Source organism: Taudactylus pleione, unplaced genomic scaffold, assembly GCF_031769625.1.
Source record: "Taudactylus pleione unplaced genomic scaffold, aTauple2 ptg000201l, whole genome shotgun sequence".
Lineage (NCBI taxonomy): Eukaryota > Metazoa > Chordata > Amphibia > Anura > Myobatrachidae > Taudactylus > Taudactylus pleione.
In genome coordinates, this window is record NW_028284603.1 from 52,476,000 (window position 1) to 52,494,127 (window position 18,128).

At 44.8% G+C, this 18,128-nt stretch overlaps 1 long non-coding RNA gene across 4 annotated transcripts in view; it reads left to right on the forward strand.

Moving 5' to 3' along the window:
* Nucleotides 1-18,128, forward strand: part of LOC148518401 (uncharacterized) — an 816,630-nt gene that overhangs the window by 24,898 nt on the left and 773,604 nt on the right. For all 4 annotated transcript variants that reach the window (XR_015878985.1, XR_015878982.1, XR_015878984.1 and 1 more), the window contains exon 2: nt 16,619-16,899. This is a non-coding gene — a long non-coding RNA (uncharacterized LOC148518401). The remainder of the gene's footprint in view (nt 1-16,618; nt 16,900-18,128) is intronic.

The window sequence follows — 18,128 nt, forward strand, 5'->3', positions numbered from 1 at the left end:
GCGATCCAATGATTGACAAATCTCCCCCGGCTATTTGATTATCCTTACAATGTTGGTGGTGTACACAGAAAATGAGATTGCTGATGCACTATGCGATCATTACTGTTCAAATTTGACTATAATTTGTAATTAAATATTATTTCAGAGGTAGTTGGCATATCAGTAGCCAATGATATGGGCCTGCCAACCAGCATCCAGGTCACCTCATTGAGCAGGTCCCTAACACTCTGGGGTTCACATCTGGGGCGCAGCGCTCAACACTAAAACCAGCCCAGCCAAGGACCCCCCTAGAGCATCACATGAAAGAAAGGTGACAGTGAAGTGTTATAAAGTACCAAGTGTGTGAAGGTAGCTAATGAGTGTTAAAATAGTAACAAAGGTAAAGAATATGGAATAATACATGAATAATAAACAAACATAAAAAGTTATATAAAAAGTGACTATGTGTAATTAGTGGTGATACCCTGAAGATGCCCAGCCAGAACAGCTCAGGGGCCCCACACCCACCCCAAATAAAAATAAATGATGGCGGTGTATTCAGGAATTAAAAGATCTGCTTCATTTGGGAGACCCCTGGTGTCTTTTAAATATCACCATGCTACACATAATTATCTATCACGTATAGATTATTTTTTAATAACTACTTCACTTCTGACCCAGGTCAAATCAACTGACATAGGGGATAGTTTCCGATCATGCCCCAATACGATTGTGCTTGTACTTACAAACTACTAATTCTCTAGAGTCATTTCTAAGCTCTCAGGTGAGTCAGAGTCTAGATTATTAAAGACACTCCTATTACAGATGTGGCAATAAGGCGGGCAGATTGCTTTCTATGATTTCGAAGCTTTGAAAAAAACTTTCATTTATTTCTACAATTAAGGATCCGACCTCTGGCAATACCCTCCTTAAGACTAATTAAATTCTATCACAATTGAATCAGTTCTATAATGACTTGTATGCTGAGAAAAACATTAAACATTGATACGTCTTTGCAGGATAGATACTGGAGGCCGAAAATTTCCCTAAGCTTACTCAGGCTCAGAAGGATCTTTTGTCGGCAGATATAGCAGGCTGGGAATTGGAGCCGGTATTGAAAAGTTTACCACCGCATAAATCTCCCGACCCTGATGGTTACACTGGGGCATATTTTAAACTACTCCAGAGCAAAATTACTCCAACCTTACTTGAGTTATATGGTAAACACTTTAATGATAACCCTTCTTATCCCTCATTTACTAATGCCTATACAACTCTAATTCCCAAACCAGGCAAGGATCCGACCTCTGTGGATTCGTAATAGACCCATTTGTTTATTAAATATTGACTAAGATATTTTCTAAATTAATGTCTAATAGGCTCCAATGTATACTCCCTGATCTGTTAACTCATCATCAGGTAGGTTTTGTTCCAGGTCATCAATCAGTGGGCGGAATTCAATTGTTTTCATCCCCTATCGCGCCCGACGGAGCTATTCTATTCTTGCTCCTGTCGGGCACGATCAGCTGCCAAGCGCTACATTTCAGCTCGCAGCCCCTGGGGGATGAGAGCTGAAATGTGCGAAAAGTGTCATGTTTGGGCGCCCAAACATCACTTTTCGCGAACGCGCCCAGCACTTTGGTCGGGGTTAGCCGATTTACGCGGCTAAACCCGACCACTTTGGGTGCGATCAGCGTGAAAAGCTGGCACAATTGAATAGCGGCCCCCGATCTCCTGTCACTTTAGACGGGAGATGCGGGCCGCGAAAACAATTGAATTCCGCCCAGTGAAGGCAATATGAACTGAACTTGCGGCTGTGATTGCTGCCTCTCATTCCTTGAATCCTGATTGTATATTGTTGAGCTTAGACACTCACAAGGCATTCGACACTGTAGCTTGGCCTCATCTGTTTTAGGTTCTTGAGAAACGTGACTTTGACCCTTCATTTATATGACTGGTCCGCTAATTTTATTCCTTTCCTACCACTTGTTAGCGGCTCACGTGGTTTTCCACTAACCATGCATAGGAATTCATGGCAAGGGTGTCCCCTTTGGCCCCTTATTGTTTAATTTAGTTATTGACCCACTCTTTAGGATCCTACAAACCTTATCTCTCTTTCAGGGAATCCCGATAGGTAACACGGAAGTTTGCCTTATGGCATTTGCTGATGATGTTTTATTATATATATCTAATCCCAAGGATTCCCTAACTGCAGTCTTAAATATTCTGAGAGATTTTGGGAGCATCTCTAGTTTTGAAGTAAATATGTCTAAATCTGTGGTTTTATGTTTGAAGCCAGGGGTGGTCCAACCATTATGGAGAAGATATATTCTATTGTCTTGGGCTAAATCTCAAATGACATATCTTGGTATACAATTGCCGAGATCGCCATCTGCCCTCTATCGGGTAAATATCACTAAAGCCATTTCATCCATGGCGGTGGAGCTGGAGGGTTGGAGCCATCTCATGTTATCCTATTTATGAAGGGCAAGTCTAATTAAAATGGTAACTTTCCCACACCTATTTAATTTACTGCAGTCGCTGCCATAGAGACACTTTAAAGATTAATGCTTTATTTAGGAAATTCCTTTGGAAGGGCAAATGCCCTAGAATACCCCTCTTAAAACTACAGCAGACCAGAGACAATGGAGGTATCAATTTTCCAAATTGAACCTACTACAATCACGCATCTATATTGTGCTATTTGCAGGATTGGCTGCATAATAGTAATAGTAATATTTAGATATAATTTACAATTTTTGCCAGACAGCAACTGATTAGCTTCTTACACCAGCATGACACAGAAATTAGTCAGGACTGGTTCGGGGAAACCCCCTGTTGTGGTCCACAAGGTGATTGTGGCATATGTTACGCCATCAGTACAATTTAAATGCGCACAAATCCTTATTTCTACCTTTTGTAACCAATCCTGATTTTCAAAATGGACTTACGTCCTATCCTTTTACATTATGGTGGAGGGAGGGGGTGAAAGATTTGAGTAATGTGGTAGATATCACTAACAAAAGCCTGCTAGCTTTTAAGCAAGCCAGAGAACAATACCCGATACGCCAACGTTCCCCTTTAGCTTTCTTTCTGGCGCAACACTGTGCGAGCTCTGTTATCAGGGGTTTTTCTGACTTGGATTGGCAGAATGCTGTTGATGGTATGCTGCGATCTCCTCACCTGCCAGGAGGGCTATAGCGTTACATTATGCCATCCTGAGAAGCAGACAGATCATGAGCAGGACAGCCCAGGGGTCAGGCAATGGTGGTCCTTCTTCCCCTCAGTAACTAGTGACATTTTGCTTGACAATCTGCGTAGTTCATGTAAACTATTACCTGCAGCGCAGTATGCAGAAATGTTTTAGAATATATTTCATGGGTCTTACTTCACACCTTATAGGCAACACTTAGCAGGAATGACTTCTTCACATAACTGTTTACGATGTCATACCCCACAAGCGGACTTCCTCCAGCAGAATGGGCTATATTTGGGATGGCACCCACCAAACAAAGGACTGCAAAGGGATGTAAGAAGCTGCTTTTAGCAATTAGTGCTGCTGCTCCTCCTCCTTCCTTGCGGATGTTTCAAAATAAGTTATTCCATATTTTGAATATGGACTGGATAGAAACCTCATTGTACAAAGAGCGTTTAACCTCATGATTTTTTGACACATGAAAGAGATACTTCTCCACTTTGCCTGGGGAACTTCAACATAGAATTGAAGTTGCTTTGAAAAATACCATGTGGTACAAGCAACGGCGATTTTTGGGGTATCTTACCTTCAGACTAAATAAAAAAACTGGTGCAATGAAATACACTTACATATACACTATACGACAAATACACCCTTTCATTGCTGGCAGCATATGCAAAAGATGCAATCACTGCCTTAGGACAAGGATTTGTCCCACTTAAGGACACTATGGGCCTGATTCAGACCCAGATGCTAGATTGCGTTTGCTTGCTCTGAGCGATGGTCGCCTGTCTGCGCATGCGTATAAGTCGCAGTGCGCGTGTGCAAACTAGTACGAGCGATCGGATTTTACTCGCTCACCCTGAAAAGACTGCCCAGTGGAATGAGTGACAGATAGCGCTGTTTGTGGGTGGTAACGGGAAGGTGCTTGTGAACAGGGGAGTGATGCTGCAAACGCAGGCGTGTCTGTCTATCAGAACGGAGTTTAATGGGTGTGCAAAATTAGCAAAGTAGCGTCATTGAACATGTCACTTGGTTGTTTTTTACCCTGAACTGCTCGCAGTGCTTGCGGTAGGGTAAGGTCTACCTCAAGCACTTCGAGCAGCTCCGATGGCTCTCGATGTTACCAATTAATCCTTCAAATACCGGAGATGACGTGTGTTGCGAGTGGCAAGGGAGCGTCTTTATACACTAGCGAGCGCTTATTGCCGGGGCTCGCTGAGACATAGAGGACGTCTTTACGAGACGCAGTGCGAGCTTTTAATTTAAATAATTTAAATTTGCCAGCGAGCAGCCGCAATTTGTGAGCGGGTCTGAATCAGGCCCTATGTTTTAAATACAAAAGAGATATCTTGGCTTTTATTACAAACGAGTTTGTGATTTTATATGCTAACTACAGAAAAGACCTGTATTGCAACCAAGTTTCCAAGAAGGATTAATAATATCATTATCCTATCGTGGCATCCAGTGGGAGTGTCCCAGCAGGTGCGGTCATGTCCTTCATGACGTGCGTGCGCTCGCATTCCTGGGATGCTATCCCGCGTGCCATACTGATCAAGTCTAGTGGGCGCGTCATGTGATCGATGACGCGCACCATCGGGACTTGTGGGATATTATCTACGGCATACATAATAGAGATGACAGGTCTCCCACCCGGCAAGCATAATCACATGACATGCGACGCGCATTGCTGAGTATTCAGCTAACCTAAGCACTTGTCGCATGACGAATGATGTAATTGAAGGGAGTGTATCCCCCTACCAATAGAGTTAGATTTAGCACACTATCTCGATCATGTGGCTGCTTGTTTACAACTTTACATATAACCAGGAAGAAACTGGAGGGCTAATCAATGCCATCAGGTGAAATCAATTTGTTTTAAATTTCCAATTATAAAATTTATAATTGGATTAAAGAAAAGGTTTGCCTTCTAATAGTAATTGTACTGTTATTTTATCTATTTACATATTTAAATTTTTTGGTAAAATGAATTATTTATTTTAGTTTAAGGTATGAAATATATTGATTACATCTATTTCAATTGCTGTAAAATGGCTTTTACCTATATGATTCTTATTGATTTTTATTAAATAACATTTTATGCTTAATCCATTCCATTCCTTTACTTAATATAAGATGTGTACTTAGGGCCTGATTCAGAGCCGCTCGTAAGCGGCCGCTCGTTCGCTCCGAGCCTAGTTTACCCAACTGCGCATGCGTACGGATCGTTATACGCATGCGCAAACCAGTCAGTGCGGTCGAAATTCATGTGCTCGCAAAATAGCGAATGCATGATAATTTGAGTGACAGGAGGAGGCGTATGTGGGTGGTAACGGGGGAAGGTGCTTGAAAACGGGGAGTGGAGATCCGAACGCAGGCGTGCTTAAAGGTCAAAACGGGCGTTTTAAGGGTGTGCATAATTAAAACAGCAGCGTTATTGACCACGTCACTGGGTTATTTTATAGCCAGAACTGCTCGCAAAATTGTGGTAGCAAAAACCAACCACAAGAATAGCGAGCAGTTCATACCCTGGTCGATGTACTCGATTAATCTAATAAATAGCGGACATGACGTAGGATGCGAGCGGCCAGGGGGCGTATTTTTTAAAAAAACGACCGCAAGTTTTGTTCGCTCGTGCAGACCTAGAGGCGTGAACAGACCACAAAGAGCGAGCGGTTCATTTGAATAGCCACCCCTATTTTCTGGACGAACGAGCGCTAATTGCGTCCGGCTCTGAATCAGGCCCTTAGTGCTGTTTATATCCAATTATGTTCTAACCCGGCCTATAAACTATTCTTATGCAAATTGTCAAGTCAGTCGATTCAAAGGTTTGGCCGCGATTGACCAACAAACCCACAGCGTTTAGTTTTTATATACTAGTAGGGATATACAATATTTAATTTAAAAAAATAAATAAAAAAATTTAAATGTAGAGACTTTATTTGGCAAAAGAAATGGTTCATATTGTGTTTTAAAACATTTCAGGAATCTCCTCTTAGCAATAGTAATAAAGTTCCAAAACATTTATTCTGAGGTACCAGGTAACCCCACAAAAGAAGAACTGGAGGAAATGGAATTACATCAGTTACATAATTGATTGATTTAGCTTAAACAACTTACCTTTGTTTAAGCTAAAGAACAATAGCTATTTTGAGCATAATATATTTGCTTTCTAAATGTGCACAAGTACAGTAGCAACATTTATGAGTGTTACTTAGCAACTCCTGTGCAAGGGCTGAGTACATAATGTCAAGATTCATCATGTAGACAGTGATGAAATGTCAACATGTTAGAATGTCGACATTTTGTCCTGGTGGCCCAACAATGACTTACCTTCTCCTGACAAATGCAGCGGCTCCTGCGGTCATGTGACCATCATTCTGGGTCAGGCCTAGAAGTTTCTCTCCGCTAATCCTCCCTCTAGTTACTAACCCTAACCACCCCCAACCCGCAGCTTAATCATAACCCTCCCGTCCGTAGCCTAACCATAACCTTCCTGCCCGCAGCCTAACCCTGTCGATATTTTACCTGTCTGCATTCTGAGAATGTCGACCAGTCGCCGGTCGACATTTCAACAATGTCAACATCATAACTGTCAAATTTGTTGCGTTGACATTATGAATGTCGATATTGTTATTGTCAGCATTTTTACATCATCCCCTTTGCATGTACTGTATGTAATATTATGTAATGCATTGTTGTGGAAGTTTATGAATCTTTTCCACTTAATTTTAGTAATTATTAATTTTTGCTAATTGCAGTAGTAAAATCAGGAAGAATTTCATCAAGCATATAGTCTGAAGCAGGGCCGGCAATAGATATAATGGGGCACAGTACACCCATCATTTTAGGGGCCCCCCATCCCTGGGTACCTGACGGGTACAGGCCAGTCATTTGAGATTCTTCCTTATTTATATGTGGGTTCTCTGCAATGAGGAACCCCTGAAGGAATGGATTCTCCCGGGGAAGATGGTGACTTCAGTCAGTATTCACAAAAAAGAACACATTGTCCGGAAATGCCTGTTTGCATAGGAATATAACCAATGCCATTGTCATATAGCAGTGTTTCTTTCCAGCCCCCATAGACTCTCTCCAGCCCCCACAGTGGCCCTCCAGCCCAGTCTTTCTCCAGTCTCCACAGTGTCTCCCCAGCCCACAGTGTCTCGCTCCAGCCCTCTGAGTTTCTCTCCGCTATACCTAATTTTCCCTCTAGTGAATAAACCTAACCTCCCCCAACCCGCAGCTTAATCATAACCCTCCCGTCCGCAGCCAAACCCTAACCCTCATGACCGCAGCCTAACCCTGTCGGCATTTCACCTGTCTGCATTCTGAGAATGTCGACAAGTTGCCTTTTGACATTTCAGCAAAGTCGACATCATAACTGTCAACTTTGTGGTGTTGACATTATGAATGTCGACATTATTATTGTCAACATATTGACGTCGTCTTCTTTGCATGTAGGTAATATTATTTAATGCATTGTTGTGGAACTTTAGGAATCTTTTCCACTTCATTTTAGTTCATTTTGCTAATTGCAGTAGTGAAATCAGGAAGAATTTAATCAAGCATGTAGTCTGAAGCAGGGTCAGGAATAGATATAATGGCACGCCCATCATTTTAGGGCCCCTCCTATCCCCGGGTACCTGACAGGTACAGGCCAGTCATTTGAGAGTCTTCCTTACTCATATTCACAATAAAGAACACATTGTCCAGAAGATTCCTGTTTGCGTAGGAATATAACCAATGTCATTGTCATATAACAGTGTCCCCTCAGCCTCCACAGTGTCCCTCCGGCACCCACAGTGTCCCTACAGACCCCACTGTCTATTTCCAGCCCCCACAGGCTCTCTCCAGCCCCCACAGTCTCTCTCTGCAGTCCCCACAGTGTCTCCTTAGCCCCCAGTGTCTCTCTCCAGCCCTATAGTCTCCCTCCAGCCTTCACAGTGGCCCACAAGTCCCCAGTTTTTCTCCAGCCCTTAGTGTCTTTCCAGGCACACAGGCTATTTTCAGCCCCCACAGTCTCTCCAGTCCCCATAGTGTCTCTCCAGCCCCCAGTATCTCTCCAGCCCCCACAATGAACCTTCAGTCCCCACAGTGTCTCTCCAGCCAAAAGTGTATCTCAAGTCCTCACAGTGGCCCTCCAGCCTCCATAGTCCATCCAGTCTCCACAGTAGCCCTCCAGCCCCCACGATGGCCCTCCAATCCCCACAGTGTCTCTCCGTCCCCCAGTGTCTCTTCAGTCATCATAGTGACCCTCCAACCCTCAAAGTGACCCTCCAGCTCCACAGTGGCCCTCCAGTCCCCTCAGTATCTGTCCTGCCCCCAGTGTTTCTCCAGTCCCCACAGTGGCCCTCCAGCCGTCTCAGTGGCCCTCCAGCCCATACTGGCCTTCCAGTCCCCACAGTAGACCTCCAGTCCCCACAGTGTCTCTCCAGCCCCCCAAATGTCCTCCCAGTCCTTACAGTCTCTCTCCAGCCCCCACAATTGCCCTCCAGTCCCCACAGTGTCCCTACAGCCCCCCACTGTCTTTCTAGCCCCAATCTCCAGCCCCCACAGTGGCCCTCCAGCCCCCATAGTCTCTCCAGTCCCCATAGTGTCTCTCCATCTCCCAGTGTCTCTCCAGACCCCACAGTCTTTCCAGCCCTTCCAGTCTCCACAGTGGTCCACCAGTCCCCACAGTGTCTCTCCATCTGCCAGGGTCTTTCTATCTCCAAGTGTCTCTCCAGCCCTCAGTGTAACCCTACAGCCTCACAGTGAACCTTCAGCCCACACAGTCTCTCTCCAACCCACACAGTGGCCCTCCAGATCCACAGTGTGTCTCCAGTCCACACAGTGGCCCTCCAGCCCTCAGAGTGCCCTACAGCCCACTCAGTCTCTCTCCAGCCCACTCATTGGCCCTCCAGCCCTCACAGTGGCCCTCCAGTTCCGTCAGTGTCTCTCCAGGCCTCAGTGAATCTTTAGTCCCACAGTGGCCACCTAGCCTTCACAGTGGCCCTCCAGCCTACACAGTGGCCCTCCAGCCCTCATAGTGTATCTCCAGCCCACAGTATCTCTCCAGCCCCCACAGGAGGCCTCCAGCCCCCACAATGGCCCTCCAGTGCCTCTACAGCCCCAGTGTCCCTAGAGTTCCCACAGTGGCCCTCCAGCCTTTGCAGTGACCCACCAGACCACACAGTTTCTCCAACCCAAACAGTGGCCCTCCAGTTCCACAGTGGCCCTCCAACCCCCCAGAGTGCCTCCAGCCCCCATGTCTCTCCAGCCCCCAGTGTCTCTCCATTCCCCAAAGTGGCCCTCCAGCCCACAGTCTCTCTCCAGCCCACACTGGCTTTCCAGTCCTCACAGTGGCCCTCCAGTCCTCAAAGTGTCTCTCCAGTCCACACAGTCTTTTTTCATCTCCCACAGTATCCCTCCAGCCCCCACAGTTCCTCTCCAGACCACACAGTTTCTCTCCAGCCCCCACAGTGGCCTTCCAACACCCACAGTGACTCTCCTGTCCACACAGTTTCTCTCCAGCCCACAATATCTAGCCATCCCCCACAGTGGCCCTCTAGCTCCCACAATGACCCTTTAGGCCTTGCACAGTCTCTCTATCTCACACAGTGGACCTCCAGCCCCCAGTGTTTCTCCAGCCCACACAATCTCTCTTCAGCCCCCACAGTGTCTCTCTCCAGCCCACACAGTAGACCTCCAGTCTCCACAGTGTCTCTCCAGCCCCCAGTGTTTCTCCAGCCCAGTCTCTCTTCAGCCCCCACAGTGGCCCTCCTGACTACAGTTTCTCCAACCCACACAGTGGCCTTTAAGCCCCCATACTGGCCCTCCAGTCCACAGTGTCTCCATTGCCCAGTATCTCTCCAACCCCCAGTGTTTCTACAGTCCACACCATGGCCCTTCAACCCTCACATTGGCCCTCAGATCCACACAGTCTCTCACCAGCCCACACAGTGGCCTTCCAGTCCCCACAGTGGCCCCCCAGTCCTCACAGTGTCTCCAGCCCACACAGTCTCTCTTCAGCTCCCACAATTTCTCTCTCCAGCCCACACTGTCTCTTTTCAGCCCCCACAGTGGCCCTCCAAAACTAACTGGCCCTCCAGTCCCCACAGTGTCTCTCCAGCCCCTCCAGTGACCCTCCAGTGTCTCTCTCCAGACCACACAGTCTCTCTCCAGTCTCCACAGTGTCTCTCCAGCCCACAATGTCCCTCCGGCACTCACAGTGTATTTTCAGCCCCCACAGTGTCTCTCCGGTCCCCACAGTGTCTTTACAGCCTCCAGGGTTTCTCCAGCTCCAGTGACTCTCCAGCCCACACAGTGTCCCTCCAGTCCCCACAGTGGCTTTCCTGCTCCTAGTGTCCCCCCAGTCTCTCTCCATCCCCCACAATGGCCCTCCAGTCCCCACAGTGTCTCTCCAGCCCACAATGTCCCTCCCACCCCAGTGTCTCTTCAGCCCCCACAGTGTCTCTCCAGCCCCCATACTTGTTTCTCATGATGTTTCTCCATCCCCAGTCCCTCCAGCCCCCATTGTCCCCCCAGCCCCCACAGTGGCTCTCCAGCCCCCACAGTGGTCCTCCAGTCTCTCTCTAGCCCACACACTTACCTACTTCTGGCTGCCCTCCACGGCTTCCCTGCCCAGTACAGCTGTGCCCTTAGCCCACCGTGTCACCTAGCCTGGTCTGAAGGCAGATGTTATTGGGAGTAGTTAATCATAGTCATAATCATAGTCATAGTGTCTGTACAGGATAAACAAAAATGTTGATTATGCTTCCTGTAACTTATTTCTAGCTATTCAACATCTCTTGAGTGCAGAATAAGTGGCTAACACATATGATTTCAGGGTTGTGTTGTGGAATTTCAGGTATTTTAATGACATTGTTGTTTTAAATTTAAAGCTTCAATAATGTTCATAACTTTGACTACACAAATAGTTTTATAAGCTTGAAAACATCACCACCTTGTGGTCACCTGCTGCACTGCAGATAAAAAAAGTTTGCACTACCAAAACAAATTAATTTCAAAACTATGGGTCTGATTCAGCAAGGAACACAAAGGAGAGAACGCATGCTCTTGGCCGATGTTTTTGCAGTGCGCATGCATATGCATCGCACTGTGCGTGCACGAACTAGCCAGTGCAATAGGGTTATGGTACGCAGACTACACGCAGTGTGTATGCAGACTCTTCCAAAATTGATTGACAGGAAGTACCATTTGTGGGTGGTAACGGGGGGTGATCAGGCGAATGCAGGCAGTGCGGCGGCATATGCAGCCTTTCCATAAGCTGTACACAGAAAGCGCCCAAATTCCTGTGGCAGGTCAGGTCAACCACAATTATGCTAATGGAAACGATGGTTCTCAATGTCACTATCTTGCGTGCTGATCAGGTTAGGAGTAAAGGGAGATGGGCGGCTTAGTATGGGGCTGGGCATCTGCATCTTGTGCTGCGGTCTCCATGCGTATGCATTGATTAGCATATTCCCGCAGCGGACGGGTGCGTGCATCTGCGTTCCTTGCTGAATCAGGCCCCATGTTCCAAGATACAGATATTATATACAGCAAACTGGAGACTAACTACAATGACATGCATTTAGAATAACACCTCGAGTAGAGGCCATAAAGAAATGTGAGATACAATGCTTGCTGTATCATAGATTCAAATATTTTGCCTAAAGTTATCAGCATTTTACTTTAGGTGTAATGGTTCTTGCTTCTTTGCTTATAAAATTAAATTTCTACTTAAAGGATATTTCCCCTTATCTTGTTTAACTTGTGTCAGACAAAATACACCCAAAACTAAATTGTTTATAGGTACTGTACACACAGTGATATTGTGTCTTTTTGTCTTTTTGATATGAACGTCAATTTTTAAATATGATATACTATACATAGCCTCCTCTTTTCTTTTCCTTTATTATATTCTTTTTTCATTGGAGAGTTTTCATGGTAGCACCCCCTGTGAGATATATAAGGATTGTTTACATCCGTAGGATAACATGGTCACTGGGATTATGTAATTAAATATAAATCCAGTTACATTTCAACTTTTGGTTTTGTTAGACTATTTGTGCGCTACAGTTCACTGCACAATAGAACTGAAATGTACAGTATGGAACTTCATTCCATCCTTTCCAGTTTACTATATATGATTTTTGGCCAAGATGGCAGCTTTCACTCACCCAAAGTGCAAAAGTGTACATATGGGTGTTATCTTCTGTTCCTCTTCCAAAGGAGAAGGGCCCTTTATCCTCAGACCCCAGGGCCAAAAGGCTCTCACGTGGACAAGGATCTTCAGATCCCCCTTGGCAGCAAGACTAGGGATTCCTTTTACCATGGGATCTGCCAAAGTTACCTGAGGTCTTAAATCTTCCTATGGCAGAGCCTCAATGTGAATGGGAACCGAAAGGCTACACGTCTCCCCCTAGATCTTCTGTAACAGGGTCCACCACACTTCCTAAAATCCAAAGTGACATGCAAATAAAACAGTGAAAATTACACAAATATAAGAAGGATAAATAATATAAACTGTGCAGTCTATATAGCCCCAGACGGTATCAGGCCAGGTATAAAATTTTTACCCACCAGCAAATGTGAACAGTGGAAAAATATACAGGGCAGCACAAGAGGCAATACTTGTCAGCCTTGGGATCACCACTCCCTGCTGGTGTTTAGGCTCCGACACAACACCTCATGTATTCCTGCTGCTGACCTTCAGACCAGAGGACCAAGGTAACCTTATGTGGCTTCCAAACCATGTAAGAACAGATACTACACTAGGGGGTAAATTTAGTTAAGGTCGAGTTGCAGGTTGATTTGAGGAGTGATTTACCTCTTCTCAAATCGACTCAAATCGAATGCAGTGAAAACCGTTTTTCCACTGCATTTACTATTATTCAATTTGTTTTGCGATTTGCAAAACAAATTCGATTTGAGTCGGTTTTGAACAGTGATTTGCTGTTCGATTTGGCATGTTCATGTCCAAATCGAACGGCAAATCACCCTTCAAAATTAACTGCAAATCCCCAATACGTTAGAACTGCTTCATGCTTTCACTTTCAGCATGAGCATTTCGTTCTCACACAGATACATGCAGACATCAGTGAGATGCCTGCATGTATCTGCCTTGAAAAAGTGTTGAAAAGAGTTAAAATAAAAAAATAAAAACGTGAGGTCCCCCCCCAAAACAGAACCAGCCCCGGACTGCTGAAACTCAGTTCTGGTTGACTAAGTACAGGGAAAAAATGACGTAGGGTCTCCTGTGCTCAGTACAACAGCACTGGGTTGTGGGAAGCAGGGCTGGTTCTGGATTTACAGGGAAAAATTTGTGTAGGGTCTCCCTGTAAATCACAGAACCAGCCCTCTACCCTTTCTAATGGGGGACTGATGCCACAGCCAGGGGAGCCCTTTCACCGGGCCCCCCAACCACAGCATCAGCCCTGACCGTTAGTCAGCCCAAGGCCAGGGATCCCTGGGGAGTTGGAGACCCCTTCAAAAAAAGAGGTCTCCCTCTCCAGGGCACCCCTAGCCTAGGCTGATAGCCCGGGGCTATGCCCGCCACCCCTGGGCGGTGAGCGGCGGGTTGATTGTGTGAGTGTTGTGTAAAAATAGAAGTGATAAAACATTGTCTTTCCAGTAGAACTACAGGTCCCAATTAGCCTGCTCCGCATGCTGGTACTTGGAGAATCACAAGTACCAGCATGCTGGGCATTAAGGGCCCACTGGGACCTGTAGTTCACCTGTAAAGACATGTTGAAAGAAACACACACACACCTTACACAGTATAAGTTTAATACATACATACATACACACTCACACATACTCACCTATATTACCTCCAGTGGTCCCCTTGTCCAGTAGGCATCCATGGGTTAATATAAGAAAACGAAAAACCTGACCATCGCACTAAGGAATAATCATTCTAACCAGAATGATTACTCCTTCCCGAATGAAGCGCACAGACGCGGCTTCCTCCTTTGAAGCTCCGTGTCTGTGCGTTCATTGGCTGAGAGAGGTCAGGCCCCGCCTCTCAGCCAATGAACGGCTCATCCATTGTACTCAATGGTGGGAGCCGCAGGGTAACTAAAGGAGACCCTACGCAAATTTTTCCCTGCTAACAGCTGTTATATATCCTCCCTCTCACCGGATCCTCTTTTCCTGACAGGAACCAATTCACTCCCACCTATATTACTCCGCCCCTTTTCCTCCTGTGCATCCAACACACTGTAGCACATTCTCACCACAGAGATAAAAAAGTACCACATAAATTGATATGTTAATACATTAAATACATATATCATGAATTGTGACTATACATATATAAATTTTATAAATTTTACCTCATAAATTGTACATTTATAAATATTACATAGATTTATAAGTACAGTTCTTATTTTAACCCTTAACCAGGGTTACATACATGCAGGCATCTCACTGATGTCTGCATGTATCTCTGTCAATCCGACCTGCTCATGCTCAAATCGAAAGCATGAAGCAGGTCTATTGTATTTGGGATTTGAAGTTCAATTTGAAGTCCGATTTTGAGGTCGATTTCAAATCGAATTATCAGAAATAAGGGTTTTGTGTATTGGGCTATGTAAAAGTACCAATGTTTTTCCAATGGTCGATTTGAGGCCATTTGACCCAAAATTCGATTTGAAGTCCGATTTTACATTTGATTTGGCCTTTAGTAAATACCCAAAAGCAAAATCGAATCCAAATCGAATGAAAATCGCACCTCAAATCACTCAAAATGCCAAATCGACCTTTAGTAAATTTACCCCTAGATCTTAGCCAGAAGCCTGGAGGGGGCAGCCTGGTTGGCACTGTGGAGGGAGTGGAGCTGCAGAAGTAATCAGTGTTGTTCTACCTGATATAATAAATCTAAGAACTGGTTAAGCATACCACATGTGATCTAACCTCCACCAGCACCAAGTACTGTGATATACACCTATTCAATATCACTCTGGCCAGATGTATTATAGAACTTGTCCGGATAATTACTACACCCAGCACAATGCGCTTTGCAGTTCTTATTACCATCAGCACACACAGGTACTATAATTGATCACTCTGTTCAAGCATATTACTCTGCTAATAACTAGCACAATACTACACTTAATTTTGGCCAAAAAAGCCAGGAGGACAATATGTTTCTTTTTCATTCTTTTTTTAAAGCCCAAGGTATGGTGCTGTATGTCCTAGGTGCTCAGAACAAATAATAGCGCAATGTGCACATGTGATTACCAGAGTTTTGTACTTACACGTTAAATCCTTTTCTATTGGGAGTAGGGACACTGGGTACTTTGGCATATATTTGTACACTTATATGAGCTTGGGATCTTTAAAAATTATCTTGAAAAGCTGAAGCTTCTCTCACATTCTACCCCTGGAAGGTTCAGTAGTTATCTAACAAATCCCTGAGGACAGAGCCAGGAGTAGAGAAGAAGAAGCAGAGGAGAGAATAACAATTCTCCAATGATATTAGAAACAAAACACCAACAAGGAGAACAGAAATAGGAATGTAAAGGAAGGATGTCCATTGTCCCCAATGCAATTGGGAAAAAAATATTTAACGCAAATACAAATAAATCACATTTTTTAATTCTTCCGTGGGGCACACTAGGTATGCTGGGGATGTCCTAAAGCTGCTCTAGGGAGGATATGCACCCTAGTACATCAATAAATGACATATTTGGAGAGGGTTGTGACTGTGAGTAATGAACTAATTGTATAAGGGAGTGCAAATAGCGGCTACGTTACGCAGCTTTTTAAATACAACACATTTCCATGGTATTGAGGGGAGGAGCTTAAGCTATTGGAAGGTAAATGTTGAAAGTGACCAAGCTCCTATCATTGCACTCTGTGCCCCAATTTGTCTGGTGTCCCCCCAAGGAAAAAAAAGAAAGGTGGAAGAGAGACTCTACGTGGGCCCAGATGCTGGGGAGGTATGGCCACTACACCCCCTGATTATGGTGCGAGCCACTACGATGGGAATGATCACGCCGTTACTAAGGGCGTGATCATTCCCATCACTCCCCTGCACTCGCTGACCCCTACAGATGCCTGCTGGGTAATTGGGTAATCCACTTGTTGGCCCTGGTTGTGAGAAAAATAGGTTTAGTAGTCTCCACTTTAGAAAAATAGAGCATATAGCCTTGTCCAGAAGGGAAGAAACATGTTTACAGCTGGCTATAAACAAAAAAGTCTAAATATAAAGGAGACGTTGCCTACTTACTGCAGGAATTTTGGGCATGATGTGATTTCAATAATTTCTAGGTGTGAACTTCATGAGGAAGCCTTGGAAATGTAAACAAAAAAATAACACATAACAATGCTAATAATTCAAAATAAATGTTAATTGCAAATAAAGTCAGGTTTGTGTAGAAGTCAGTTGCACAGCAATGAATATGGGGCTGACTGCTGCATTTTTAATATTTGTTATATTTTCTTTTTGTATAGGATGAGGTATCTTACAGAAGTCATTGTATTATTATAGTTGGATCTGATATACCCCCAGCATTCATCACCATGATCTCACCAATGATTGTCATCACCACATTCACACCAGCGCTGATTGATGCAAGGGGCCAATACGCTGCCTGCAACATCCAGCGTGATACCACCTGGTACAGAACCAACACTACAGCTATATCTCTGCACCAATGACACCAGCACATGGCTGCTACTCATACCTCGTGCAGATGCCAGTCTTCATCATTCCCATTTTGCCCGGTAAACAAGTAAGCAAATGTAGACACAGAATATCCATGCACCATCACATGTGTAAAGCGCTGCGGAATATGTGTGTGCTATATAAATAACTGGTAATAATAATAATGAGTAAACATCAGCTTTGTATGCAAGACAGGAAATGACTAAGAGTAAAAGTCATAAAAACTACTTTCATGTATATGTTTTTTTATTTAAACTCTTGTCAAACATGGGGTAATTTGCATTGGCCATATTTTATCTCCTCAGCTGGAATCGGTATGATATACCGGTAGACGGGATGTTGGCGGTCAGAAGACCGACAACGGCATCCCGATGTAAGATCCCGACAGGGGCATATAAGTAACCTAACCCTCCCCCTCTCCTGGTGGTGCCTAACCCTAACCTCCCCCCTGTGGTGCCTAACCCTCCCTCCCCGCAGCCTAACCCTAACTCTCCCCGGTTGGTACCTTACCGTAATCCACTTCAAGAGCTTCCTAAACCTAACCCCCCATCCCCAGCCTAAGCCTAACCCTCATACTTACCTTCAGGATGCCGACGCTCGGGATGTTGATGACAGTATATTGATCCCTTCGAGATGCCGGCGTCGGAATTCTGACGGGCGTCTGGATTCTGGCATCGGTATTGTGACGTCTATCCTACCCGTCCGCCGGCATCTTGATCATTTTGCATCTAACAAAACATCAGTAGATCATAAAGTACGTATATTGGCAGTTTTATGTGAGCCATTCGGCCATAACAGTTCATACTCTCCCCTAATGTTATGTGTTATTACCACTACTAATGAAACCTATAACCACAAGCTGCTTCGCTCAGATCATCCTTATTTTGCTGCACACTTTTATAAACATAACTGGATTACTAATTACTTTACAATGATATGATGATGTTTTATCTAAAGACATTAGCAAAAACCGCACATTAGGAAAATGTCAGTGACAATTTATGTGAAATGCGGTGGTCACCGTTCTTTGTACATGTGGTTGGAGGAGGGGAAGGTGTGTCATCGGAGAACACTTCCTAAAACCCTTTGTGTTAAGAGCCAGTCAAGTGGGTAATGGAACCAATAGGGTCCAACCTCATGCCCTTTTACATGCTGTTGCTTGCATTACAGAAATACTAGTAGAAGCTGGCTATTGAATGCTGAGATTTAGCACAGGTATTTCTCATTTATGGCAGCATTTTAGTTTTTTGCACAAATTGAAATTTCTAGACCTACATACAGTAAATATAAGCATAA